We start from the raw sequence: 27840 nt of genomic DNA on the forward strand, positions 1-27840 counted from the left end.
CATCAACCTGTTGCCTATCGTTCTGCCACCAAAATGTCATTCTTCCAGTTTCTGAGAGTCTTTTTCAGAATAACACAGGTCCCACCTTTTTAGCAAATACCTTACATATGCAGTCGTTTGCTCTCCTTACGCTGAGAAACGAAATAGGACACAGGCTGAGTACCTGACTGGAAGCAGAACACCCGACTAGGACAAGACCCAGGAGGGAGGAAAGGAGGGCTGAGCAGTGGCCGGGGACACACACTAGTGAAAACATCAAGACAGCTACTCAGGGACCAGGGTCAGCCAGCACTGACCCCACCTCGAGCTCTGGGACCATCCAGCTAAGTGATGCTGCAGCCTGGCTTCACCCTAATCTCTGTGCCAAGCACTTGGCTTCTGCCTCAACAGTCAGGGGTATGCTAGCCCCGTCAGTCAGTCAGTTCAGTTCAGTCGCTCGGTTGTGTCCGACTCTTTGCGACCCCATGAATCGCAGCACGCCAGGCTTCCCTGTCCATCACCAACTCCCGGAGTTCACTCAGACTCACATCCATTGAGTATGTTGGCTAAATTCCCAAAATCCCCAGATGCTGCCAGGACCTGGGATTTCAGCTCTCTGAGCATCAGAATCCTAAGTGGGCTTTTCACCATGCCAATCCCTATTCTTCTCCTTTGCTTCCCCCCATCCCAGAGATTTTCAACCGTGTTAGGTTTAGAAATCAAAATTCTTGAGTAGCTGCAAGCACAGCTCTCTGCTGTTTAAGAGCAGTAAGGATAATAATTAAATGCTTATTAAATGCCAGGCACTTTATAAATATTATATTCTTATCTCCTATAATAATCCTCAAGGTGGGCTTTGTACTAAACACCAAACAGACGAGTCTGGCATGTTAAGGGACTTGTCCAAGGTCACACAAATAGTCGATGACAGAGCTGGAACTCAAATCTAATTGCAAAGCCTCAAATACACTCATTGCCTCTTGAAAATGTTTTTCAAGGACATCATCATGTCATAATCATGATGGGAAAGTTAACCATACACCCATGAAGAGTCCATGAAAACATGACAAATTTTTCTGAAATTTTTACTCAGGCGTTCAGGATGTAAACCGCTTGGACAGCAATTTCTGGCCACAGTTGATCACATTACTCAGGTCTCAGAGAGCCAGACCCTGTCCTAGAAGCTAGATAAATAAATGTACCTTGTTGCATCTGAATTCTACTGTAAAATCCTGCTATCTTTTTGTCTGTTTCTAGAATCCTTATTGATACATCTTTTCAATGTGTTCACGTATCACCCGCAGCTAGAACATAAAAATGTCCCTGGCTTGGAGCACCATATGAACAGCATTTATACCTTTTAAAAATGTGGGCATCCTTTAAAATATTCACATTTTACAAGAAACAATACCATTTAGGATGTTCCAACAGAAAAGCATTCTTTTCCTTCTGTTCTTCTATTGTAGTCATGGAGACTTCAAATTTGGTTGAAACGAACAGATAAAATTAAAACCTGCACAAAAAGCTGATATCAGAGCAAATAACAATGACAGTTGATATTTCAGGGGGTTTTGTGTCTGAGGAAATCAATCATTCTACAGACGTTACCTCTTGCTGATCTCTCACTAAGGTAGGGAAAAGACAGGTATTCCTGCCCCAGTGAGATCCACATGGGAACCCCGGTGAAGACCGTGGTAAAGGGAGACCGGGTCTGTGCCTCAGGGAAACACACGGCTGAAACAGACGCTTGCTCCCACCCAGTTATTTGGCATCAGACTGGTCAAATTCATCATCTGAAGTTCATGTTTTCATCAGTCAATTCAGCCACATTGATCTGTATGGACAAGAATTGTCAGATTTATCAACAAACCATGGAGATATACATACACCTGTTCTCCCCCAAACCCCTCTCCCAGCCAGGCTGGCACATAACATTGAGCAGAGTTCCATGTGCTGTACAATAGGTTTTTGTACAGTTGAGTCCCTTCACTGTTCACCTGAAACTATCACATTGTTAATCGACTGTACCCCAATATAAAATGGTTTTGGTGTGAAAAAAATAAATAAATAAATAACATTAAAATAAAAAAAAAACAAACCATGGAGAAGAGCTAAGAATAAACCTCAGGTCGTTCCATTGAATGTGGGGCTTTAAAACACCTCCCCGCCCTGCCAGACATTGCTCACCTTGATGGCTGCCGGTGTCCTAGGGGAGGGAGGGGGTCACTAAAACACAGATCTGATCACCTTACTCCCCCCAGAGACTAGGGATGGACTTGAAACGCTCCCTGATGACACAGTCCTTCCTGATCTGACCTCTTGCCTAGTGTTCTGTGCCGTATCACTTCCCACCCCCACTGCCATGTCATAGTTGTGAGACGCTGTTGGCGACTAGCACTCATTTAAATATTCCAGACTGTTGCCTGGCCATACGACTTCTCACGACCAGATACATATGCCCCAATCTCCACCCACCATCGCCTGTATGAAAACAATCATTTATCCCTCTTTTCTTACCTTTTTAAAACATTTTTATTGTGGTATAGTTGCTTCACAGTGTTGTCCTTACTTTTTTAAAGTAATGTCTTATTGTTTTAGAAAAAAAAGCACATGGAAAATATAGTTAATAAAGAAAACTAGAACAAGAAAACTAAAAGTATATATAATCCCATCGTGCACAGACAACATCTTGTTAGTATTTTGGGTATATTCCTTACAATCTTCTTTATATGAACAAGTAGAGACATTTTCTACCACACCAATTTGAACTTCTGAGACTCAGCTTTAGTGCCACTTCCTGTAAGATGATTTTTCTAACCTTTTCTCCCCCTCATCTTCCCAAACTTAATCATGCTCTCTCCCACTCACCCTTCAGGTCTCAGTTTAAATGTCATATCCTCAGACAGTCCTTTCCTGACCCTCCCCCAAGTATATAACTTACATCACCCCATTTACTCTCTCTCTCTGATAACGCAGTCTTTCTCTTTTATCACTTTATCTGAATTTATAATTGTGTATTTACTTGTGTGTTTATACAGTCACGTCTTTCCCATTAGACCGATAACTTCATGAACGTTGGGGACATATCTTGTCATGCTTATCACTGCACCGCAAAACTGAAACGGCATCTAGTGTCATCAAACACGCAGTGGATATGTTTAATAAACGGATGAATGGCAGTTCCCTTCTCCATACCCCCACGAACGTCTTACCAATCTCTGCCATGTCACTGCTTACGTACTTTATGATACCAGTTGCTCACCACTTAACTGAATGTTCCTGGAATAAAAAGACTGTGTTTAAGTCCCCGACTTCATTCTTAACACATGACCTCACTACATCTCTATCACACAATGCTCTGCCTGTGTCATATGTTCAGTTCTTTTGAATGATTTTAAATGAATGAATGAACTGCTGTATGGGCAGGACAGCTTGCCAGGGTTGCTCTTGGGTGGTCCCACTTCTTGTGTAAATTCTTTATTTCTGGTTTTGCTTAGTAACAGTTTCCACATAATACCAAAATATTGCTGAAAAGTGAAAACATTGCTTCTTGCTCCAGATGTTTCATTTTCAGAAGCCAAACATCCTGATCATTTCACACATATGAGAAATTGAGTGTTTTTTCATCCAGGTGTTTGGCATCTTCTTGGACCATTCAGAAGCAAGGGGGAAAAAAAACAGCATATGCTTTGCCGCTCCACCACCAACAAAACTAAACAAATATAAATAGGTTTAGAGACAACTAAAATAATAATTTCTGTGATTAAAGCTCACATTTTCAGCGCACCATAATCTTTCTACATTTAAAGAGCACTGGTTTACATAAGAGACAACCGTTATGTGGGAATATCAGTGAGTTTTCTTTCAGCTATAAATGAAAAAACCCAACTGAAAATGACTTAAATATCAATAATTTTAGTACAGCACATAAAAGGACGTCTGGAGGTTGGCTAATGCAGCACTTGAGGAGCACCTACAAAGATCCCAGTGCTTTCTATCCTTCTGCTCCGCCTCTCTTAGAAAACATCTTCCCCACAGTCTCAAAGTGGCAGGAGTAGGACCAGGTGTCTCACACACGACCAGCAGCTTCCTTCAAAGAAGGCCATTATTGTGACTTCCCCGAAAGTCCAGTGGTTAAGACTCTGCTTCTACTGCAGAGGGTATGGGTTTGATCCCTGGTCAGGGGCTTCTCAGGTGGCGATAGCGGTAAAGAACCTGCCTGCCAATGCAGGTAGACGCTAAGAGATGCAGGTTCGATCCCTGGGTCGGAAAGATCCCCTGGAGAAGGGCATGACAACCCACTCCAGTATTCTTGCCTGGAGAATCCCATGGACAGAGGAGCCTGGCAGGCTGTAGTCCATAGGGTCGCACAGAGTCGGACACGACTGAAGCGACTGAACACGCACGCACAGGGAATTAAAATGCTACAGGGAACAGTCAAAAAAATAAAATAAAAAGGAAGACAGTTAATCCCATGCACCTTTTTACACTGGTAAAGCAAACTTTAGTACTCTTCCCCTCCCCATCTCATTTCTAGCCCTAGAGATCAAGATTGAGTCAAATGTCCATGCTCAACCTAGTGATTGGAAAGAGGAGTAAGATTAACACAATTGCTTTAGATCAATGGTTTTCAAGCTTTAGCCCAGATGGGAGTCATTCAGAGGATTTGTTAAAACAGACTGCTGGGCTCTACCCTAAGCTTTTGATTCAATACATCTGTGGTGGGGCCTGAAATTCTGCATTTATAGTAAGTTCCCAAATGATGCTGATGCTGCTCAGCCTGGGACCACATTTGAAAGCCTGTGGCAGAGAACAGACATGAACTATCTTCCAGGGATGGGGAGAGGGACAACTTGCCAAGTCCCTTGGTTGACTGAGAGCCATACAGATTCATGATTTTCTTTGCATGGAAGACAGGAGTGGCTATGGGCTGGCAATATTAGGGTCTACCACAGTGAAATAGAATAATAATAGTCAGAATGTATTCATTGTTGAGTCCTGCCCCCAAAGCCACAGGCGCGAGGCCTTGCACCAAGACTGCAGAAGCGGAGCCCAGAACCAAGGTCACCTCCGAAGCTGACTGAGCCCCTTTCTTTTTTGTTATTTTTTTAGTTTTTTTAAAATTTAATTTTATTTAACTTTACAATATTGTATTGGTTTTGCCATATATCAAAATGAATCTGCCACAGGTATACATGTGTTCCCCATCCTGAACCCTCCTCCCTCCTCCCTCCCCATTCCATCCCTCTGGGTCGTCCCAGTGCACCAGCCCCGAGAATCCAGTATCGTGCATCGAACTTGGACTGGCGACTCGTTTCATATATGATATTATACATATTTCAATGCCATTCTCCCAAATCATCCCACCCTCTCCCTCTCCCACAGAGTCCAAAAGACTGTTCCATACATCAGTGCCTCTTTTGCTGTCTCATATACAGGGTTATTGTTACCATCTTTCTAAATTCCATATATATGCGTTAGTATACTGTATTTGGTGTTTTTCTTTCTGGCTCACTTCACTCTGTATAATAGGCTCCAGTTTCATCCACCTCATTAGAACTGATTCAAATGTATTCTTTTTAATGGCTGAGTAATACTCCATTGTGTATATGTACCACAGCTTTCTTATACATTCATCTGCTGATGGACATCTAGGTTGCTTCCATGTCCTGGCTATTATAAACAGTGCTGCAATGAACATTGGGGTACATGTGTCTCTTTCAATTCTGGTTTCCTCAGTGTTTATGCCCAGCAGTGGGATTGCTGGATCATAAGGCAGTTCTATTTCCAGTGTTTTAAGGAATCTCCACACTGTTCTCCATAGTGGCTGTACTAGTTTGCGTTCCCACCAACAGTGCAAGAGGGTTCCCTTTTCTCCACACCCTCTCCAGCATTTATTGTTTGTAGACTTTTGGATCGCAGCCATTCTGACTGGTGTGAAATGGTACCTCATAGTGGTTTTGATTTGCATTTCTCTGATAATGAGTGATGTTGAGCATCTTTTCATGTGTTTGTTAGCCATCTGTATGTCTTCTTTGGAGAAATGTCTATTTAGTTCTTTGGCCCATTTTTTGATTGGGTCATTTATTTTTCTGGAATTGAGCTGTAGGAGTTGCTTGTTATTTTTAAGATTAGTTGTTTGTCAGTTGCTTCATTTGCTATTATTTTCTCCCATTCTGAAGACTGTCTTTTCACCTTGCTTATAGTTTCTTTTGTTGTGCAGAAGCTTTTAAGTTTAATTAGGTCCCATTTGTTTATTTTTGCTTTTATTTCCAATATTCTGGGAGGTGGGTCATAGAGGATCCTGCTGTGATGTATGTCAGAGAGTGTTTTGCCTATGTTCTCCTCTAGGAGTTTTATAGTTTCTGGTCTTATGTTTAGATCTTTAATCCATTTTGAGTTTATTTTTGTGTATGGTGTTAGAAAGTGCTCTAGTTTCATTCTTTTACAAGTGGTTGACCAGTTTTCCCAGCACCACTTGTTAAAGAGATTGTCTTTAATCCATTGTATATTCTTGCCTCCTTTGTCAAAGATAAGGTGTCCATATGTGCATGGATCTATCTCTGGGCTTTCTATTTTGTTCCATTGATCTATATTTCTGTCTTTGTGCCAGTACCATACTGTCTTGATGACTGTGGCTTTGTAGTAGAGCCTGAAGTCAGGCAGGTTGATTCCTCCAGTTCCATTCTTCTTTCTCAAGATAGCTTTGGCTATTCAAGGTTTTTTGTATTTCCATACAAATTGTGAAATTATTTGTTCTAGCTCTGTGAAGAATACCGTTGGTAGCTTGATAGGGATTGCATTGAATCCATAGATTGCTTTGGGTAGTATACTCATTTTCACTATATTGATTCTTCCAATCCGTGAACATGGTATATTTCTCTATCTATTAGTGTCCTCTTTGATTTCTTTAACCAGTGTTTTATAGTTTTCTATATATAGGTCTTTAGTTTCTTTAGGTAGATATATTCCTAAGTATTTTATTCTTTTCATTGCAATGGTGAATGGAATTGTTTCCTTAATTTCTCTTTCTATTTTCTCATTATTAGTGTATAGGAATGCAAGGGATTTCTGTGTGTTGATTTTATATCCTGCACCTTTATAACCGTTGCCAAAAGCCCCTGGATTAACAAGCTTCCTGACTCCTGATTAAGCAAAGATGCCCACTCAGTAAACACCCTAGAGCACCTCGACCAATCCCCTAACGCCAATCTTCCAGCAGGAATTTTCTTTGTCTTGAGGCTATAAAAATTGGCTATTAACTCACAAAAATGCTCAACTCTCAGGAGTTGTCCGCCCACTGGGCTCGCAGGGCCCACTTTATCTCTGCTGTTTGTTCTTGATAAACTCCCTCCTTTCTGAAATGCCCTGTGACTGGAAATTCTCCTGCAACCCGTGCTTGGACTGCCTCAACGTTCATTATTGTTGTTATTCAGTCACTCTGGGTAGCTCACTTTACGATAACTAGCTTTCTGGCCAGGACACTCATCTGCACAGAATTAGGGAGATGATACAAGCACCGAGAAAAGGCCCAGTGCATTTTTTTTATTTGAAGAAATATATTTAGTTGTGTCTACATAGTTAGATGAAGGCCACATGATGTTCTGTTATAAGAAAGTGAAAACTGTGCTCAAATTCAGCCTCAACTGAAGGAGAAAGTTGAGGCTGTTTGGGGAGAGAATAGGTGGATGTAGAAGAGGCTACTGGAAACATCAATAACTTCCCTATGGAAAAGAATTGGGCTCATCTTTCCTCCTAGAACCAACCAACAGGCATCTCCTTCCTTTTATCTGCCAATGACTTGAACTGAAATTGGTGAAATAAAATGATGACTCTGACCTCAACACACAGACAAAATCAGCTCTCCAGCTCATTTCACTGACAATACCCCAGATTAAGGGTGTTTAGCCATTAAAAGGACTAAAAGTCTCATGTTTCAGCAGCTCTGAGAGAGAGATCTGCCCTGATGGACCACCCAAACTCAAACAGTGCCCCCCAACCCACTGTTACTCTTTTTCTGATTTTATTTAGTTATTTATTTGGCTGTGTTAGTTCTTAGTTTCAACACATGTGCTCCATCCAGGAGCACTCAAGGCTCAGCAGTTCTCACACAGTGACATGTGGTATCTTAGTTCCCGGATCAGGGATCAAACCCACATCCCCTGCATTGCAAGGCAGATTCTCAACCACTGGGCCACCAGGGAAGTCCCTCCCACTGTTACTCTTGAGTTCCTCTTCTGTTGTATTTTCCTCTGAGAACTTACCAGGATCTCAAATTACATTGCTGCTTGACTTCTTTATTGTCTGCTTCCCGCATGAGAAAGAAAGTTCCAGGAAGGGAGAAATGTTGTCTGTCTTGATCGCTGGTAGGTCCTCAATTCCTAGATGTATAGTAATTGCTAATTAAATATATGTTGAATGAACAAATAAATAAATACAGAAGTGGAAATTTAAATAACAGAGACAAACCATCTCTGTCTCAAAACTGGAAATCTTATCAGTGATGAGACAGAAACCTATTATCCTAACAGTATATTCATTAACATTTCATCAAATGAGAGAAGAGAAACTGTGAAAACTGTCATCCATGAAGCTGGGATGAGGGACTAAACTGCATACTGAGATTTAGACAAGTCTAAGCATGACCAGAGCTGTGACAAGCTTCACATGAGGGGCTAAAGCACCGCGGGGGACAGAATATGTCCTAAGCTTAGGCAGAGTTGACCCCAGGACAGAGCAGTGTTGAAGGAGCATTTTTGAGGCTGGCCAGGGTTCTGTTTCTCAGGGTTCTCAGGTTCTCCTACAATCATGATCTCATATCTGAGTTCTAGAGAGCGGGGACTAGGGTAAAAACCTAAACGGAACAGAACAGATTCAACAGCTGGTGCAGTGGACAACCAGCAACTGCATCTGGAATGGGAAAGGCTGGAGATACCAAGGACAGGCAGCACCATGGTCCCTTCAGAGACATCACAGACATCTTCATAAGGGAATAGGGGCAAAGCCTTCACTTAATATTAGCAACATTTTCCAAGTCAGCCACACCTTGGTTGGATATCAGCAACAGAGCCTTGAGCAGACATCCTTGGCATGATGGTGGCCATAATACCTCAGTGGCTGGAGACATCACCTAAACTGCTCAGAAAGGAGAAAATCAGTGGAGACAGCTGAGAGGATGAGCTCATGAGTACATGTTCAATAACACAGAATCCAGAACCCCAGAACAATAGGAGAGGAACTAAAGAATAAAAACATGGTTCGATACCTAATATCACAACTCTCTTTTACAGAAAGTCTTTCTACAGTTTTAATTGCCATAGTATGTGTACTTATCAAAATAAAGTGACCCAAATAAAACTAGGCCATCTTAAGGAACTCTCCGCTCACCTGAATCCAGGTGAGAAATGAGACCAATCCATTGACAAATTAGAAAGACACAGGCACATTCACAAATCTGACTGTAAGAGCATCAGATGAAAACAAGAGGTTGTTATGGGAAAATGCAAGAGATTCAGAGGTAGGTTTGACAGCTCTTATCCCAAATCAAAACTGTCTTAAAATTACTTTTAAAAATCATTCTTTCCCACTCCAACTGCCTCCAGCAGTGACTACAATGTCCCCACATGGGCCTCCAACCCAGGTCTCCCGTGTCTCAGCAGCTCCTCATTTCCCACCAGTCCCAGTGTCTCATTATTATTCCCAGCCCTTTGTTCTCTCTGTCTGCTTCCTTTCCTGCCCTCTCCACCCAAGGACAGGAGCTGAACAGCACTGAGCAGCCTTCCTCCTGCAAAGAGAGTATTAGCACTTATGGTCATTTTTCCTCTATCACAGAAATCAAAACCAGAGAAACTTTCCTCTGACAAAAGAATTAAAAATTAGATCCTTTCTAATAATTTATTTATTAAAAGGAAATGTACTTTTATAAGTGATACCAAAAAGAAGAAAATTGAGGTGGATGTAGGAGAAATAGGATACCTTGAAGCCAGAAATATAAAGCTTCTGGATATTCTCAAATCCAAAGGAAAAGGCTCCTTTGCATTTATACAGATTGGGGAAAGAGGAAAAAATGTAAAGCAGGAAATCAATATTAATGCAATATGTTTCTATAATTTACAGCTACTGCTGTTAATAGCAAAGGATATAAAATATGCTACATGCTCTAACTGGATTGCTCACAAAATTGTCTTTTTCCTCTAATCTCCCTGTCTAATTTGACCATACCCACCCCCCCATTCTTTCCAATCTAATTTATTCCACTTACCCTAGGCTCCAATCAGAGTAGGCATAATTGGTCTTAGTTTCTGTGCTATTCATACAATTTCTGCTTCCTCAGATGTTTCTCTTTTAAATCATCTGATAGTTTTACAATTGTTATAAAAATTTTATCTTTAATACTTTATTCAGCATTTTAAATTTTTTCCAAAAGATAAAGGAGATTTGAAGAGGAAAAAAGTCTTTTTTCACTTTCTTTTTCTTTCCTTTTTCTCCCTTTGAGCCTTTATAATTTCTATTTCAGCATCCCAAAAGTTGCAAATGGGTTTTTGAAAAGTGACTGAATTTAACCTCAGATTATTATAGGAAAATGACTAGTCATAAGAAAGCAGTGGACCTACATAGTGTAATTTGAGACTGTTGAAAGCTCTTTCACAAATATCTTCACTAACCTGCTCTATGACCTTAAATTCCTATTATGTAAGAGTATAAATCTTTTTAAAGCATTAGGTTTTCTCTTAAAATGAAACTATCCATGGAAAGGATAATGTCTCATTTCTCTGCTCAAAAATCATCCACTGATATCCCACTAGCTACTAAATAAATTCAAAGTTCTTCAACTGGTCATTCGGGGCTCTCAGAGGTACACTGCCGCTGTTAAGTCGCTTCAGTCGTGTCTGACTCTGTGCGACCCCATAGACGGCAGCCCACCAGGCTCCCCCGTCCCTGGGATTCTCCAGGCAAGAACACTGGAGTGGGTTGCCATTTCCTTCTCCAATGCAAGAAAGTGAAAAGTGAAAGTGAAGTCGCTCAGTCGTGTCCAACTCTTAGCGACCCCATGGACTGCAGCCCACCAGGCTCCTCCATCCATGGGATTTTCCAGGCAAGAGTACTGGAGTGGGGTGCCATTGCCTTCTCCATATATATAGCATGCTAAGTCACGGCAGTCGTGTCCGATTCTGTGCGACCCCATAGACGGCAGCCCACTAGGCTCCTCTGTCCCTGGGATTCTCCAGGCAAGAATACTGGAGTGGGTTGCCATTTCCTTCTCCAATGCATGAAAGTGAAAAGTGAAAGTGAAGCCACTCAGTCATGTCTGACTCTTCGTGACCCCATGGACTGCAGCCCACCAGGCTCCTCCGTCCATGGGATTTTCCAGGCAAGAGTACTGGAGTGGGGTGCCATTGCCTTCTCTGCAGAGGTGCACTAACCCTGACTTTTCAGCATCATTCTCACTACCCTGCCAACCCCGCTCAGAAACTCAGTATCCAACAGAATGACTACACTGCCTCCATCATCACACAGCCTTCTTGCTTGCATCTCTGTATGTCCTCTCCTCTGCTTATAAAGACACCAGTCACTGGCTTAATGACTCATCCTACTGTGGTATGACCTCATCTTAACTAATAACATTTGCAAAGGGTCTATTTTCAAATAAGGTCACATTCTGAGGTTCTGAGTGGGCATGATTTCGGGCGAACAATTTAACCAATTACATGCTCCAAAACTTAATCAATATGTATGATTTCACATCATGGTTTCATGAGGTTCAGGAATCCAGGAGTGCGGATGGTTCTGACTTAGGTTCCTACAAATTCACAGTCCAGTTGTTGGTCCTCAGGCCTCAGTTTCTCACTGCATGGGCTTGGTTCCATTGGCTGCCTGAGTTTCTTCCTGACAAGGAAGCTGACTTCCCCCAAAGTAGTGATTCAAGAGAGACTGAGAGCAAGAGGGACAGAGACAGAAAGAGAGAATATGAGCAAAGGAGTAAGAGTGCCCAAGGCAGAAACTGTGAGCTTTTATTACCAATGTCAAAAGTGACATACCACTACTATGCTGGATTCTTCTGGTCCCCCAGACTGTCCCTCATCATGAGAGGAGATGACACAAAGTCTCCTGGAAACCATGAGGCTGGGATCCTTGGGGGCCATGTTGGAGGCTGCCAGCCACAATAGTAATGCAACCCAATATATCATGAGAGCAATTTTAAAATGTATGTAAATTATTCCTTTATATAATGCAATTTCAGATTAATTTTGCATTGTATATTCAGAACTACTGACAATTCTAAATTTTTAAAGTATTATAGAGGACTTCCTCCGTGGCCCAGTGGTGAGGCTTCACCCTTCAGTGCAGGGGGCGCAGGTTCAATCCCTGGTAAAGATGCTAAGATCCCATATGCCTTGCAGCCCAAAACCCAAAACAAAATAGAAGCAATAGTATAACAAATTCAATAAAGACTTTTGAAATGGTCCACCTCAAAAAAAAAATCTTAAAAAATAATAAAAGTATTATAGAAATATGTCTCGAAGTTAATGACTAAAACAGACCCAAAACATAACAGATGCTCACTACACTCCCCTACAGGGCTGTTGCTAACTTCTCTGGACTCAGACTAGATGTGTCTTAACACTTCTTTGTACACTTCTTAGACCAAGAAGAACATCTAAATCTTCCCACATCTTCAAACCTAGCAAAATAAGCTAGTCATCCGGCAGAGTCCCGAGAAAGAACACACAAGAGGGGACATGGTGATATGAATGCAGATGAATGCTAGGTCTGGGATCCAAGAGCCCCTCAAATGAGGAGCAGTAAAAAGGGCCAGGGTAGCTGTGGGACCCACTGAACCCTAGGAGTCAGGAGAAGGACAAAAAAATGAACTTGCTGATACACAGCACCATGTTGTAGGGTTGAGCTTGTATGGCTGGCATTCTTGGGATTCTAGAAGTAGTGTATTTTCAACTAGTCTGTCTGTCTAGAACTCTGGTAGCCTCGGCTACACAGTGATGCCCAAGGTTGAGATCATGTGACTCAATCAGCCAGGCTTTCCTTAGGCCCAGCCAAAAGAAAGACACATTAACTGAGCTTGAAAAATAAACAACGCACAACCCCACTAAACTAATAGAACGTTAATGTTAACAATTCATGAATAACTAAGATTTGCACACCTTTTAAAGGTTGCACAACAGAGAAACTAGTTAATAAATTGTGAACACTTAGGCACAAGTAAGGAGAAGGAAATGGCAACCCAATCCAGTATTCTTGCCTAAAGAATCCTGTGGACAGAGGAGCCTGGTGGGATGCTGTCCCTAGGATCACACAGAGTCGGACACAACTGAAGTGACTTAGCAGCAGCAGCAGGCACAAGTAAAATAGCTGTCTCTGCTTCCACAACTGCTATTAGCACTGCTTGACTTTTCTCTGAATCTTTAACATCTGGGCCTGGTACTCCTACTCAGTGGCTTCTCTGTAGCTTGCAGTTTGTACTTCTTTGTTAATTGCAGTAAGCTGGCACGGATTGCCCTTAGGAAAGAATTTCATTTGTGCCTGTACATTCAATGCCAATCCTAGAAAAACCCTTAGGTTTCTAAACCTTTGTTTTAAAGAAAATAGCTTTGTATTTTAAAGCTTTCTCTGCAGAATGCTTACCAGTATTCACCAGAAGTAACCCTATCTTCACCTAGGGGTAGAGCAAAGTCTATGACAACCCCCAAGGCCAATGCTAAGGTGCTCCTCCATTGAAATTTCCATTCAGCTGCAATCCTTCCCAGCAAAGCCAGAAAGTAATGCACTCAATGTTAAAGAAACTCTTGCAGCCATCTGCATGGTCATCCTTACAAAGTGAGAAGAAATCTGGGGAAGGAGCCCAGCCACAACAGCCTGTGCATTGCAGCAGGTCCTTGAACTCCAGGGGCCCTACAGCCAGGCCTGAGTCTTCTAATACAGGAGTTCATTATCTTGGACCCTCCTGGCTGAAGCTGGCTTCTTGGATCCCTGGGACCAGGTACCTTCTTCTAGAGGTTGAGACAGTAAAAGATGAATATCCCATTGGCTCTTCCCTCTCTCTTGCTCCAGTATTTCCCATCCCAGCCCAGCAACTGATGGTAAGAGTTAACTTTTATGGGATGATTACTATGTGCCAGAAACCCCATCTAAGCAATTTCCAGGTATCTCTCATTTAAGAAATGACACTTTGGTTAAGAGGATGAATTCAAGTCAAAGTGCCTGAGTTCTGCTTTACCACTTCCTAGCTGTGTGACCCTGGATAAATGAGTTAATCTCTCAGAGCTTTAGTTTCTTCATCTGTAGAATGGGCTAATAATACCCATACTTCACAGGATCAGTGAGAGAATTATGTGAGTTAATATAGAGAGAGTATGTAGAACAGTAGATTATAAGTATTGGATTGAAGATCGTTTATGATGAATTCTGTTTTTTATGATTTGAAGTTTTTCTCTTTCTGACATTTCAAGGCAATAAAATTGACATTCTGCTTTTTATTCATCCTCATAAAATGTGAGCAATTTCCAAATAGAACCTTTACTTGAGAAACTCATGACCTAAATGGAATTAAACAACTAAAAACTCAATGCTAAACAGTGGAGGCCAGAACAGCATTGTAAAGCAATTATCCTCCAATAAAAATATATATTAAAAAGCTAAATACAGGCTATTTTGTTGAATAGTACTAATCTTAGAATACCAAATAATCCTATAAAAATGGGAATTCTGACATATATTCTATATTTCTCCACTTTGTATTTTAATTTATTTAATTTTATAAAAAAAAATTTTATAAGTACTTGTAGCTTCTGAAGGCATATAGTTTTCTCTAAAGGAATTCAGCTAATATATCCCATTATTATAACACTGACATTCTTTCACTATTTGAAATTCCTTAGGAGTGTTTTTATATATAAAATTATAGTTCTCACAGTCATGTTAGTTTTTCCAGAATTTTACTCTTGCAAAAATATATGCTTACACTTAGTTTGACTGAGAGATTTAAGTGAGTAAAATGCATAAAAACATTTTTTACTCCAAGTTACATCTAAACTAAAAATTACCTTTATTTGAATGTTTTAATATCTCGGTATTTCAACATTAATAAGAAATCTGAATAATATGATGTGTTCATTTTACAGATTCTGTTATGCTGATATTTTATGATGGTAAATAAGTGATTGCACAATCACTACTCACACTCAAGCTCACAGACATCAGAAATGATACTGATACAGACATACACATATCAGGGCTTCGGAGAATAAACCTGAACCAAAGGTGAATAGCATGTTTGGCTAAACACCAAAGTCAAGGCTTCAGTGCGTTTCTAATATATTAGAATAGTCTTCAGTCATGAAGGATGATAATTTATAATATAAAGATATGGGGAAATGCTCTGGATAACTCCAAAGTACATAAGACAATATATTTAATTATATACATAATATTAATACGATCCAAAGCATTTCCATCTGAACTCTTTAGATCCTGAAGAATAGAGACTCACCCTAGCAAGCACAGGTAAAAGAAGTTTCATGTAAGGGTTAACACTGGTCAATACAAAGAGTATCAGTGAAATCCAAACACTGAAACTTAACAAAGCTAAAGAAGAGGAAGAAAAAGCAGAAGGGTAGATGTGCCAAAATCCTCATCTAATATGGCAGGGTATCAGGAAATAGTGTCTAAAGTTGTCTGAACCAGGAAAGATGTAAGGATTATCTTTCTGAAGATTCAACAAAGCAAACCAACAAAAGAACTAACAATAATTGCATTAAAATTAGAAGAGGAAGAGAACAGTATAATATTCCTTCTTAATAGGGGGTACTCAATAGATGTATCCTAAAATAACCAATCACAAATTAGCAGGGCCAGTATATTATGTAGAAACAGAAAGGTAACTATTAAAAACACTAAAAACAGAGTCACTGAAAGATGGTTGTCTCTGGCAAGTGGGAATGGAATGAGACAAGCCACTGTGGCCTCTTTTACAAGGCTTGCTGCATGATTTTTTCAGGTCAAGGTTCAGGTATTACCAGGATAAAAAATTTCACATGGAATGGCTAATTGTATGGGAGACTTTCTTTCCCTTGGGCGTTTATGTCTGCACAGATGATAAAGATGTTGGCTTGTCATAACTTCATCTCTCTTCACCCCAGAATACCTTGAGAGGAAGGAAAGTGGTCTGGGTGGGTGAGGTCCTGACAGATTTCTTCCACATCAGAAGGCAGCTCTGCTTCCACCTCTGTCCGGTCTCTCCCTTTCACTCGTTATGTTAATTCTGATTACCGGCAAAAGTGGGAAGCTTCCATTTTTATTTAAAAATCACATTGTGTCTCCAAAGACAGTACAGCGAAATTGTTTCTCATTTACATTTCGTTAACTCCCTCAGTCACATAATAATTCATTATTCTGTGAAAATGTGCATTAGTCTATAATATGAATGGCTTCAAAAAGCAGCATTCTTAAGAAATATAATGTCCTTCCTTACCACAGAAGTCAAACTCTGATAAAATAACATTAACATACTGATAAGCAAATTTTGCACATCAAAAATTTTATATAGATTTAACACTATTTTCAGCTTTTGTTTAATGAATATTAATTTGGAAAGCTATGAAATAATAGGTAATTATAGCTTTACAAGAACACATATTGACATGGAGTTTAAAAGACGGTGAAAGGTGCCTTGTGCTTGCAGTGAGTTTATAATTTAAACACAAAGAAAAATTTTAAGGCTGCCAATCAAATATTCATCAGAAGAAAGAATTTACGGAGTATCTCACTTCCTCAGGGCACGTAGGCAAAGGAGACCCTAAAAATAACATAGGGCAGGTATGGCAGACCGCGTTTAGGCAAAATCCAAACACACCCAAAAAGGGCTGAAGGAGAAAAAAGTTTCCTGAGCTTGAAAGCAAAGCCAACAGGATATAAGGGTCAGGTTTGGAAAAGACAGGGAGGACCGTCTGCAAAGGCCTTAGAAGTAGGGAAAAAATGGGCAAGCCCAAGAGATTGAAATAGTTCCCCACCCTTTCTTTTAGCGTCTTTTTCTTAACGTGAGCAGTCCTCCACTATCTTCAACCCTGACTCATGATAGAACCCACGTCACTCTTGCTGTCCATAAGAAAATCAATCAGGCTAATGGGTAGAGCGTTAACGGGTTATCCTTCTTAAGCAGGGTTTTAACATGCTTTAAAACTTTCTGGAATGCTACAACTAACCAGTCCCATTCCGTGAAATTCTGAGACTTTGATTCAGTCCCAGAAAACTGTATTTTTAACCAGCACTATAAGCAAGTCTGATGTGACCCATCCCCTGACCCACATTTGAAAATTACTGCATTGCACTGAAAGACAGAGGGGTTAGAGAAACCTTCACTTCTCTCTGCTGCAGGAAAATCCACCAGGGCAGGTCTTCTGCAGAATCTCTGTCCCGCATTCTCTCTTCCCGTCCTCACCCATGACTTGCTTTGAAAAATTCTCAAGGATCTTTAATTGTCCGTTCATTTCCAATCACAGGCACTAATCCTTTGGCAAGCTGGCAGTTCCTTCACACCCACTCAGAGATATTTGTAGCCTCTGGAGATCTTAGACAGGTGCTAACCCAGTAATCCTTCATCTAAGAGATTTGACTTCATGCTAGTATTTTTAATTTCTCCAATTTGTTGCTTGTGGTTGACTGACTGGCAGTTGGATTCCATCCTGATTTCTTGTTGACCTGATACCATAAAGTCATTTCCTTCTGCTTATTCCCCAAGCCTTGTGTCACGCATCTGGGCCCATCCCACCCCAAAGAGAGAGGGTAAACCTATCAGTGGAACAGCTGATCCATGACCTTAGAGCTAGAAAAGATGGGAAAGTCTTTGTACAGATCGAGATTCTTGAAATTACTGCTGAAAAAAATCCTCAATCTGCCCTTTTTTCCCCAAAATCCATCCCAATTAAAGTTTACTACTTGTTCTCAGCAAGTAGTAAATGAGTAAAGTTCTCAATGAGCACAAACACAGGTAGTGAAACTGCATGCCAGTCCTCAGCGGTGAGATGGTCACTCAGGTGGTCTAGCATATGCTCATGGTTAACAGATTGTGGCTTAAATGCAAACACAAATTTACTGAAAGCTACTTGAGAATGTCTTTAGACTTCTAGGGTTCTACAGATCAGTTTGAAAACACCAGTATAATAGACTTCTTATCTCTGCCACTTGGTGCCTATGGGACCGTGTTATTGGTACCTAATCTCTCTGAGCCTCACTTTCAACTCAAGCAGATTGCTCAATAATAGGCTGCAGTACAGAGGATGCCCGATGGCTCAGTGGATAAAGAATCTGCCTGCAATGCGGGGCATGCAGTTTGATCCCTGGGTTGGGAAGATCCCGTGGAGGAGGGAAATGGCAACGCACTGCAATATTCTTGCCTGGAGAAGCCCAGGGACAGAGGAGCTGGCAGACTACAGTCCAAACGGTCGTAAAGAGCTGGACATGATTGAACTACTAAGCACGAAAAGCAGAGGATGAATTGCGTAAGGGAGACGGTGAATCGGAAAGACGAGTTGGAAAAGGGATGAGACTAGATCACTAGCAGTGGGGATGAACAAGGCTGAGAGCAGAAAAGGGATGAGACTAGATCGCTAGCAGTGGGGATGAACAAGGCTGAGAGCAGAGAAGGGATGAGACTAGATCACTAGCAGTGGGGATGAACAAGGATAACTCCAGAAGACTAATAAAGAAAGAACTGACATCTGTGACTGACCTGCATGTTTTCCTCAACTATACTCCCAGGATATTAACAGGGGTGTGTGAAAAGTGTGATTCCATCTTTGAAGAAACCTGGGGGATGGGGATTTCATAGGGGTTAGATAGTTTCATAGGGGTTAGTTAGAGCTAGCAAGTAAGATTTATGGAATAAGATTTATCCTAGGATTTATCCTAGGATTTCCTAGGTTATCTTATAGCCCAATTTCTTCAAAGTTGAAGAAATTATGCTACAGTGTGATTGACAAATATGGATGTGCTGTAACAGAAAAAAAGAAAAGCTGCTTGAGTAGACATCCCTGACAAACAAAAGAGCCTTTGACGATAAAAGTGGGATGGCAGCTATAGCAAAAAGAACCACAGTTTCCTCACCCTGGCAACTCCAAAGATGATTTCCTGTAGCACATACCTCAGGTGGAGTCCTGGCTAGACAGCCAGTTGTTACTGTGGCTTCCCAGAAATTACCAAGTGAAGCCATCAACGGCCTAATATAACCAAGTTGAAAGGTCAAACTAGGAACTTAAAATACCCAATATATGGAACACATAGGAAACCCAAACTCAGAAGCAAGTGCATCTCGTGGTTCTAATAGTCTGCTCTGAAAAAGGATTTAAACATCAAAGGTGTGAGTGAGGTAAATGGATTTAACAACAGAATATGATCAGATATACAAATGCTGTGGTTATAGGCAGTGACTCCTCACAGTGTCTGATAACAGGTGTTTTATAGTGTTTTCTGTTAATTAAATCTCAACACAATTTTGTGGCAAGATTATTTGTCTTGTGTTTCAGACAGTCCCAAGTGCATTGGGTAAGAAATTATATACCATGCTCAATATTCCAGGAAATGAATTACCTGGGGGGATTCAGTGAAGATTGCAGAATTATGCTGCTGCCTTTTAATATCCATCTGCTATTTTTTTCATTGGTTTTGCTGACTGTTTAAACTTGCTAGCTGACACAGGACGTCAGGTATGAAACGTGTAAGGAATTTTGGTGGGATAAGACAGATACAACTAGCACATAGGGGTTAGGCTACGACTGGGATTTGGGTCCAGGTGCAAGCCTGGGCCAGGACAAGACTGGGACAATGCACTGGAGCGAGTCTTACCCATTTCTCTAAGCTGAGGCCACACTGAAGCACCAGGAAGCTGGAGACAGCTTGAAGACTAAGGAAGCAAAGCAGATATTGCTAAGGATGATGTCAAGGGTCAGCCACGGGTCAAGGTAAGGAGGAAAGTAATGAAGACAGAGCAACACTGTCCAATAACATTAGGAGTATATGTAGTCACAACACTGACAGACTAACAGAGATGCATGAAACCAATAGTATTCTATTTAATGGCATGGCTAGAACAAAAGACAGCCTGAATACCAAATTATTTATTTTGGCTTCAGATTTGGGTAAACAATAAACAGATCAGTCACAATATAATTGGGCTTCCCAGGTGGCTCAGTGGTAAAGAATCCACCTACCAATGCAGGGGATGTGGGTTCAATCCCTGAATCAGAAAAATTCCCTGGAGAAGGAAATAGCAACCCACTCCAGTATTCTTGCCTGGGAAATCCCATGGACAGAGGAGCCTGGTGGATTTCAGTACATGGGGTCACAAGAATCAAATATGACTGATCGACTAAATAATAACACCACCACCACATATATAAACTGATTCTCTACATTCATAGATAGGTATTGATTTGACAGGAAGCTGAAGAATTCAATCCTAATAGTTATGGTTATTGTTTTTAATGCCTGGTTTATGATACATGCAGCAGAAAAAGCTTTATGATGTCCAGACATCACACCTGAGAGGAAGGTGTTATTGCCAGTTAAAAAGATCAGAATTTGCTCATCTATAAGCCACAGAGAAAATAATTGAAGGAATCTTGGTCTTGTCACAAACATGTTTTCAATAACTTGGTATTCCTACATCCTTCTCTGACTTTGTAGTTGATCCAAATAATTTCTCGAGCATTTTAATGTTGTCTCATTATAAGGTGTGGTTTTGTAAGAATTAGGCTTGACCAAGATGATCTCTCGGTAATAGAATCTACTAATATTAACTAAGGAGATGAGGGAATTGACCTAAATACCCAAGTTAGGAAACAAATACTTAACTTTGTATTGTCAGCACTCAGAGGATGTTGTGAGGCTCAGAGCCTATGATCACTCAGTGTCAAGTCAATAAAAGATCGGGGCTTACTGCAAGTTGAACTTAGTATTTTCTAAGGCAATGCTGTTCATGGAAATATGTGAATCACTAATAGGGATTTCCCTGGTGGCTCAGATGGTAAAGCATCTGCCTACAATGTGGGAGACCCAGGTTCGATCCCTGGGTTGGGAAGATCCTCTGGGGAAGGAAATGGCAACCCACTCCAGTACTCTTGCCTGGAAAATCCCATGGACAGAGAAGTGTGGCTACAGTCCATGGGGTTGCAAAGTCAGACACCATGGAGCGACTTCACTCACTTCACTAACATGCTAATATGAGCCACATACACAATTTTAAATTTTCTAGTGGCCACATTGGGCTTCCCTGATAGCTCAGTTGGTAAAGAATCCACCTGCAATGCAGGAGACCTGGGTTTGATCCCTAGGCTGGGAAGATCCCCTGGAGAAGGGAAAAGCTATCCACTCCAGTATTCTGGCCTGGAGAATTCCATGGACTGTATAGTCCACGGGGTCTCAAAGAGTAGGACATGACTGAGCAACTTTCATTTTTTTTTCCACTTTCAGTGGCCACATTAAAAAAGGTAAAAAGAAAGAGGTGAAATTAATTTGCATGATACATTTTAATATAGCCAAAATGTTATAATTTTAACACATACTCAATATTTTAAAATTATTAATTGTACATTTTACATTCTCTTTTGTTACACCAAGTTGTTGAAATTCAGTATGTATTTTACGCTGAAAACATGTCTTAGTTCAGACTAGCCCTTAACTATTGAGTTAAGGACTCAATAGCCCCATGTGATTAGTGGCTACCATAAGGCCAACAGAGTCCTAAGATCTCAAATGGGTAGTGAAGTTCAAATAGATAGGGAAAAAACACTTAATGAATATATTGTACAACAAATTAAGCTTTCAAAAACATCAAACTGTTTTAACATATATCATATGACACAGATATTATAAGTATCTATGTCAATAGACATATTATAATTATCTGTAAGTAAAGTCTCTGCTTTATTGTTTAAAAAGAAAGGGTTTTTTGTTTGTTTCCAAATTAAGAAAAGGTATCCATTAGTTAATTTTTGTGGTAGAATGCTTCAATCCAACGGGATTTGAAGACCGATGCTTTGGAATAACATGGGTCACACACAGCTCCAAAAACAATGAAACGAGCACAAATTTGATGGGGACAGGGAGGGAGAGAAGGAAGGAGAAAGGAAAGAAAGGAGGAGAGGCGGGTTCTTTGACAATGACAAAGGACCTGGGGGAGGGGCTTCATCTCCACTGCATTTTGCCAAGAGCCAGTCCTGATATTAAAGACGTTTATGGCTCTATACAGCTTTATTGCACTAGTTTGCAATTATTTATCGCTCTGCTCTTTTTATTCACAAGAGACACATCTGAAAGTGTGTCTCAGCTATTTATTCTGATCACCTTGATGACTGATACAGATCACCATGGTCTGCCCCACACAAAAGTATGGGCAGTGACCTACAAATGTCCTTTCTGCCCCCAAATGCCTCCTCCAATTCCCACAGTGATGCCTGAAATCCACAGAGAGGCTTCCTGTGGGTAGAGAGGATTTCCCAGATTTCAGGCATTTGATTGATTATGTTGGTCATTATTTCTGCCAAATCTGTGTGTGCTGTGCTGTGTTTAGTCGCTCAGATCAGATCAGATCAGATCAGTCGCTCAGTCATGTCCGACTCTTTGCGATCCCATGAACTGCAGCACGCCAGGCCTCCCTGTCCATCACCAACTCCCGGAGTTCACTGAGACTCACGCCCATCGAGTCAGTGATGCCATCCAGCCATCTCATCCTCTGTCGTCCCCTTCTCCTCTTGCCCCCAATCCCTCCCAGCATCAGAGTCTTTTCCAGTGAGTCAACTCTTCACATGAGGTGGCCGAAGTACTGGAGTTTCAGCTTTAGCATCAGTCCCTCCAGTGAACACCCAGGACTGATCTCCTTTAGAATGAACTGGTTGGATCTCCTTGCAGTCCAAGGGACTCTCAAGAGTCTTCTCCAACACCACGGTTCAAAAGCATTAATTCTTTCGTGCTCAGCTTTCTTCACAGTCCAACTCTCACATCCATACATGACCACTGGAAAAACCATAGCCTTGACTAGATGAACCTTTGTTGGCAAAGTAATGTCTCTGCTTTTGAATATGCTATCTAGGTTGGTCATAACTTTCCTTCCAAGGAGTAAGCATCTTTTAATTTCATGGCTGTAATCATCATCTATATCATTACCAAAAAGTAAAACCTACACAATTTGCCATAAAAAAAAACATTCTAAAGATACAAACACCACCATTACACTCTACAGTGTTACATACATAACACTCCAAATGATCACGCCTAGCACCAGTGGTAAAAGACCACTTACTAGGAAATAAACGGGTTAAGAATTTCCAAATACTTTAAAAGGTGACTGAAAAAAAATATGAATATCGTAGAGCAGAGGTAGCATTCATAAATAGCTAGGAAAGCCGCTTGAGGAGGGAATCTGGTTTATGTTAGCATTCTCATCTTTACTGTGCCTAAGAATCACCTGGGAAGCTTATTTAAAATATAGGTTTCTAGGTCCCACAGCAGATTTCATAGATTTAGCAGAACTGGGTTGGGTGTGGATATATGCATTTTAATCAAATTCCTCAGGTGGTTTGGATGTAGTCGGTCTGCAAAGCACCCAAGAAATCCTGGGATGCTGTACTGCAACCCAGTAAGAGATGTGAAGCTAAGTCACAGACAACAGTGCCCTGGGGCAGCAGTGGGACCTAATACAGAGCCGATGCACAGGGGCTGGGCTTGGGGAGGGAGAGATCTGAAGGCAGCGCCATCAGTTCCGCTGTTCTGTAGAATGTCCCTTTCCAGATGACCAGAGCTTAATGCAACCATCTATTCAGTTCAGTATAAACCCAGCAACAACATCACTTCAATAGTTATAAATAAATCATATACATCAGCCCTGGATGGAATCTCTCTGCGGGTGTCTCCTGTTTTCCCTCTCTCAGAGAAGATAAAGGTCATGTGCTTATTTAGGGTATTAGGAATTTATATAAAGCTTCCACTTGATCATGACAATCTACATGAAAGATGCGAAATTTCAGGTTGACATAAAAAGGATGGGAAGAGAGTATGTGCTTGAACTTTTCCAGCAAAGTGAATGAATCAGAATGGATCCTATAGGAAAAAAAGTCATTCCCAACAAAAGCCCTCCAGGGCCAGAGATAGAAAAACCTCAGCAGGGGCCTGTCTGCAATTCGAGATACTTTCTGGTTTCCCCTTATCTCACATCAAATATTATGGTTGCTGTGTGGGACGCTTCTAAGATGGTGCCCAGTGAGGCCTGCCCCCTGGTATCCATGCCCTTGTGTAATCCCCTCCCCTGCAGTGGGGTCAGAATCCAGTGACTTCCTTCTAATTTATAAAATAGGGCAAAAGTGATGGGATGTGCCTCTGAGATGATGATAATGGCGCCTGTGTGCTCAGTCCTGTCTGCCTCTTGCATCCCCATGGACTGTAGCCCATCAGGTTTCCAGACAAGAACAGTTGAACTGGTTGTCATTTGCTTCTCTAGGGAGGCTTCACAACCCAGGAATTGAACCTATGTCTCCTGCATTGGCAAGCATGTTCTTTACCAACGGAGCCACCAGGGGAGCCACCTCTGAAATGAGGTTCCACAAAAGTGATTTCCATCTTGCTCATGCTCTCTCTCTGGCTCTTCCTGCTTGCTCATTCTGATGAAACAAACTACCATTTTGTGAGATGCCCTGCAGAGAGGTCCATGTGGCAAGAGACTGAGGGGTTATATCAGTTCCTATGGCTGCTGTAACAGATGAGCACAAACTTGGTGGCTTAAAACAACAGAAATGTATTCGCTCCATTCTGGAGATTGGAAGACTGAAACGAGTTTCACTGACTGTAATCAAGGTGTCAGCAAAGCTGTGGCTTCCTCTGGAGGCTCTAGGGGAGAATCCTTTCCTTGGCACTTCCAGCCCTGGTGGCTGCCAGCATCCTTGACTTGTGGCTGCATCACTCCTATCAACAGCTCTATGGTCACATTGCCCCCTCCTTTCCTGTGTCGAGTCACCCTGTGCCTCTCTTTCGTAAGGATACTGCTGATGGCTTTAAGGAACCACCTAGAGAGCCCAGGAAAATCTCCTCATCTCAAAAATCTTAATCTAGGATTTCTCTGGTGGTACAGAGGTAAAGAATCCACCTGCCAATGCAAGGGACGTGGGTTTGGTCCCTGGGCTGAGAAGATCCCACATGCCACAGGGCAGATAAGCCCATGTGCCACAACTACTGAGCCCTTGCACCTAGAGCCTGAGCTCTGCAATAATGACAGACCCACACACCGCAACAGAGAGTAGCCCCCATGTGCCACAATTAGAGAAAGTCCTCACTCAGCTACCAAGACCCAGGGCAGTCAAAAATAAATAAATAATTTTTCAAAGCCTTAATCTCATTCACAAAAACTTATCATATGGTAAATTTTATATTATGTACTTTACTACAATTTTTTTTTAAATTTTAAGGTCAAAGTCAAAGTGTTAGGTGCTCAGTTGTGTCCGACTCTTGGCACCCCATGGACTGTGGCCTGCTAGGCTCCTCTGTCCATAGGATTCTTCAGGGAAGAATACTGCAGTGGGTTGCCATTCCCTTCTCCAGGGGATCTTCCCGACCCAGGGATCGAACCCAGGTCTCTCACATTGCTGACGGATTCTTTACCACCTCAGCCACCAGGGAAGCCCAATTTTTTTTTTTTTAATTTTAAGATAACATACACATATTTCAGAGACTAAGACCTGATGTCTTTGGGAGCCACGATTCCACCCACTACAGGTGATTCCTAGCCCACAACTAGAGAAGCACTGAAGCCAGTTCAACAGTCAGTGAGGAACTCAGTCCTGCCAAATGACCACTTGAGTGAGCTCAGAAGCAGATCCTTCCCCAGTCCAGCCTGGAGATGACTACAGTCCAGATGAAGCCCTGAAGACAGTCTGCAGAGACTCAAGCCAGAGAACCCAACTAAACTGTGCCCAGATTCCTGAGTCACAGAAGCTATGAGATAATACAGGCTCCTGTAACCAAGTTTGGGGGTGCTGCTACACAGCACCAGGTAACTGACAGTTGCTTTGTCCAGGCTTGTAGGACGTCAATTCATTACACTGTATTCACATCTATCACATGAGAACGGAACCAAAACTGTTTTGCTGATGGAGGCCACCTAAGCCCACAGGCTGCAGTGAGGAAAAGCCCACTTTCTGCAGGACCTTAAACAAGGTCTCTGCGACTTTGTTTCCACTTGTGTTAGATGGAGTTAATGATACTCTCCCAATAGTATTGTTGATAATACTTCATGACATATGTAAAGCAACCTCTTCAGGATCTGGCATATAGTAAGTGCTCAATAAATAGTAGTCTATGTACTATTTTTACATGCCTTAAGAAAACATATGTGGTCTTCCCAGGTGGCTCAGTGGTAACGAATCTGCCTACCAATACAGGAGACACAGGTTCAATCCTTGGGTTGGGAAGATCCCCTGGAAGAGGAAATGACAACCAACTCCTGGGAAATCTCATCGACAGCGAAGCCTGGTGGGCTACAGTCCATGGGGTTGCAAAGAGTTGGACACGACTGAGTGACTAAGCATGCATGCATGCAATAAACCATGTATTTTAAAACAAAATAGAATTAAGTATATTTTAGCATTGCAGATGTTTTAAATGAAAATATTTTTTCTCCAAGGCCAATGACTTGGTGGTCCGTTAAAAAAAAAAAAAAATCTAATATCTCCTATAATGGATTCTCTCATCTCCATAAGCCATACCAGCTGTACTCTGGGCACCCTTTTGACAGTTGATCCTGTTTGAAACATTAAAAACAGTTAATATAAAATATGGACTCAGGAAAGGAAGGAATCGATAAAGAAATCAAGACCAAATTGTTTCAGCTGGAGTCAGTGAACCATTTCTTGACAGAGAGAGATGATGCAATCACTTACCAGGAGAAAACTAACAAAGGACCTTGAAACCAAGTATGAGTCTGGGAAACTGCTCAGCGATGGATGGCAGGTCGATTCAGGTGGCAGGAACAGAATGAAGAGGTGGTAACATCCCTTGGAGGGCGGGGGAGATCATTTCAGAAGCAGTCTGTGGGGAAAAAGGCTGAAGGTTAATGATAGGGGACTCTGAAAGATGTGGAAGCCAGAGAGTTATGGTGACATTCTCTCTCTTTTGCAAAAGGTTTGATCTAGAGTCTCATCCCTGAACTTGATCAGCACTTAACCTCTGCTCTCTCCTCATCCCCGAAATAAGGAATCATCTGGATCATCTCCCGGGTCTCTTTTAGCTGACATTCACAGCCACTGCCCATGTGAAAATGGATTATTCCCTCACACATATGCTCAGCTTACCGATGAACGGTGAAATTCGCTGGGGACAGTCAGCTACTACTCAGCTTCACTTTCTGCTCTTTTTCTAGTGTAAGTTATTATTCATTTAGGAGGAGAATCAGCACTTAATATGTGAGAGAAAAAGCACCCGAGAGATGGCTTTCCAAGGGCCTCTGCACAGCCTGGGAAAACAATTTATCTTCCTCCTAATGCTGACAATAAGAGTCACTGGGGCTTCCCTTGCAGGCTCAGGTGGTAAAGACTCTGCCTGCAAGGCAGGAGACCCAGGTTCAATCCCTGGGCTGGGAAGAGCCCCTGGAGAAGGGAATGGCTACCCACTGCAGTATTCTTGCCTGGAGAATCCCCACAGACAGAGGAGCCTGGCGGGCTACAGTCCATGAAGTAGCAAAGAGTCAGAGATGACTGAGCAACTAACATTTTCACTTTTCACTTTCAACGCTGACAGTAAGAACCACTGCGGCAGCTGACCTTGAGTACTGAGAAGGAAGACTGAGGTGGTTTGGATGGAGGTGGTTAC

The 27840-nt window shown here is 41.6% G+C and overlaps 1 protein-coding gene and 2 long non-coding RNA genes across 3 annotated transcripts in view; 1 reads left to right on the top strand and 2 right to left on the bottom strand.

The window, feature by feature from the left end:
• Positions 1-1050: 1050 nt before the first annotated feature.
• LOC129654054 (uncharacterized) lies at positions 1051-2694 on the bottom strand. The gene is made up of 2 exons (XR_008715361.1): positions 2497-2694; positions 1051-1813 (listed from the first exon to the last, which is right to left on the bottom strand). It is a non-coding gene; the product is annotated as an uncharacterized LOC129654054 (long non-coding RNA).
• A 659-nt stretch (positions 2695-3353) lies between these two features.
• On the bottom strand, positions 3354-27022 carry LOC129653328 (uncharacterized). The gene is made up of 3 exons (XR_008715065.1): positions 26913-27022; positions 8244-8360; positions 3354-4403 (listed from the first exon to the last, which is right to left on the bottom strand). It is a non-coding gene; the product is annotated as an uncharacterized LOC129653328 (long non-coding RNA).
• NPL (N-acetylneuraminate pyruvate lyase) overlaps positions 20326-27840 on the top strand; it is a 98388-nt gene continuing 90873 nt past the window's right edge. Inside the window, exon 1 of the mRNA XM_055582885.1 lies at positions 20326-20329. The gene's annotated coding sequence lies outside the window, so the exon portion shown is untranslated. The remainder of the gene's footprint in view (positions 20330-27840) is intronic.

This window comes from Bubalus kerabau, chromosome 5 (genome assembly GCF_029407905.1).
Source record: "Bubalus kerabau isolate K-KA32 ecotype Philippines breed swamp buffalo chromosome 5, PCC_UOA_SB_1v2, whole genome shotgun sequence".
NCBI classification, from domain to species: Eukaryota; Metazoa; Chordata; class Mammalia; order Artiodactyla; family Bovidae; genus Bubalus; species Bubalus kerabau.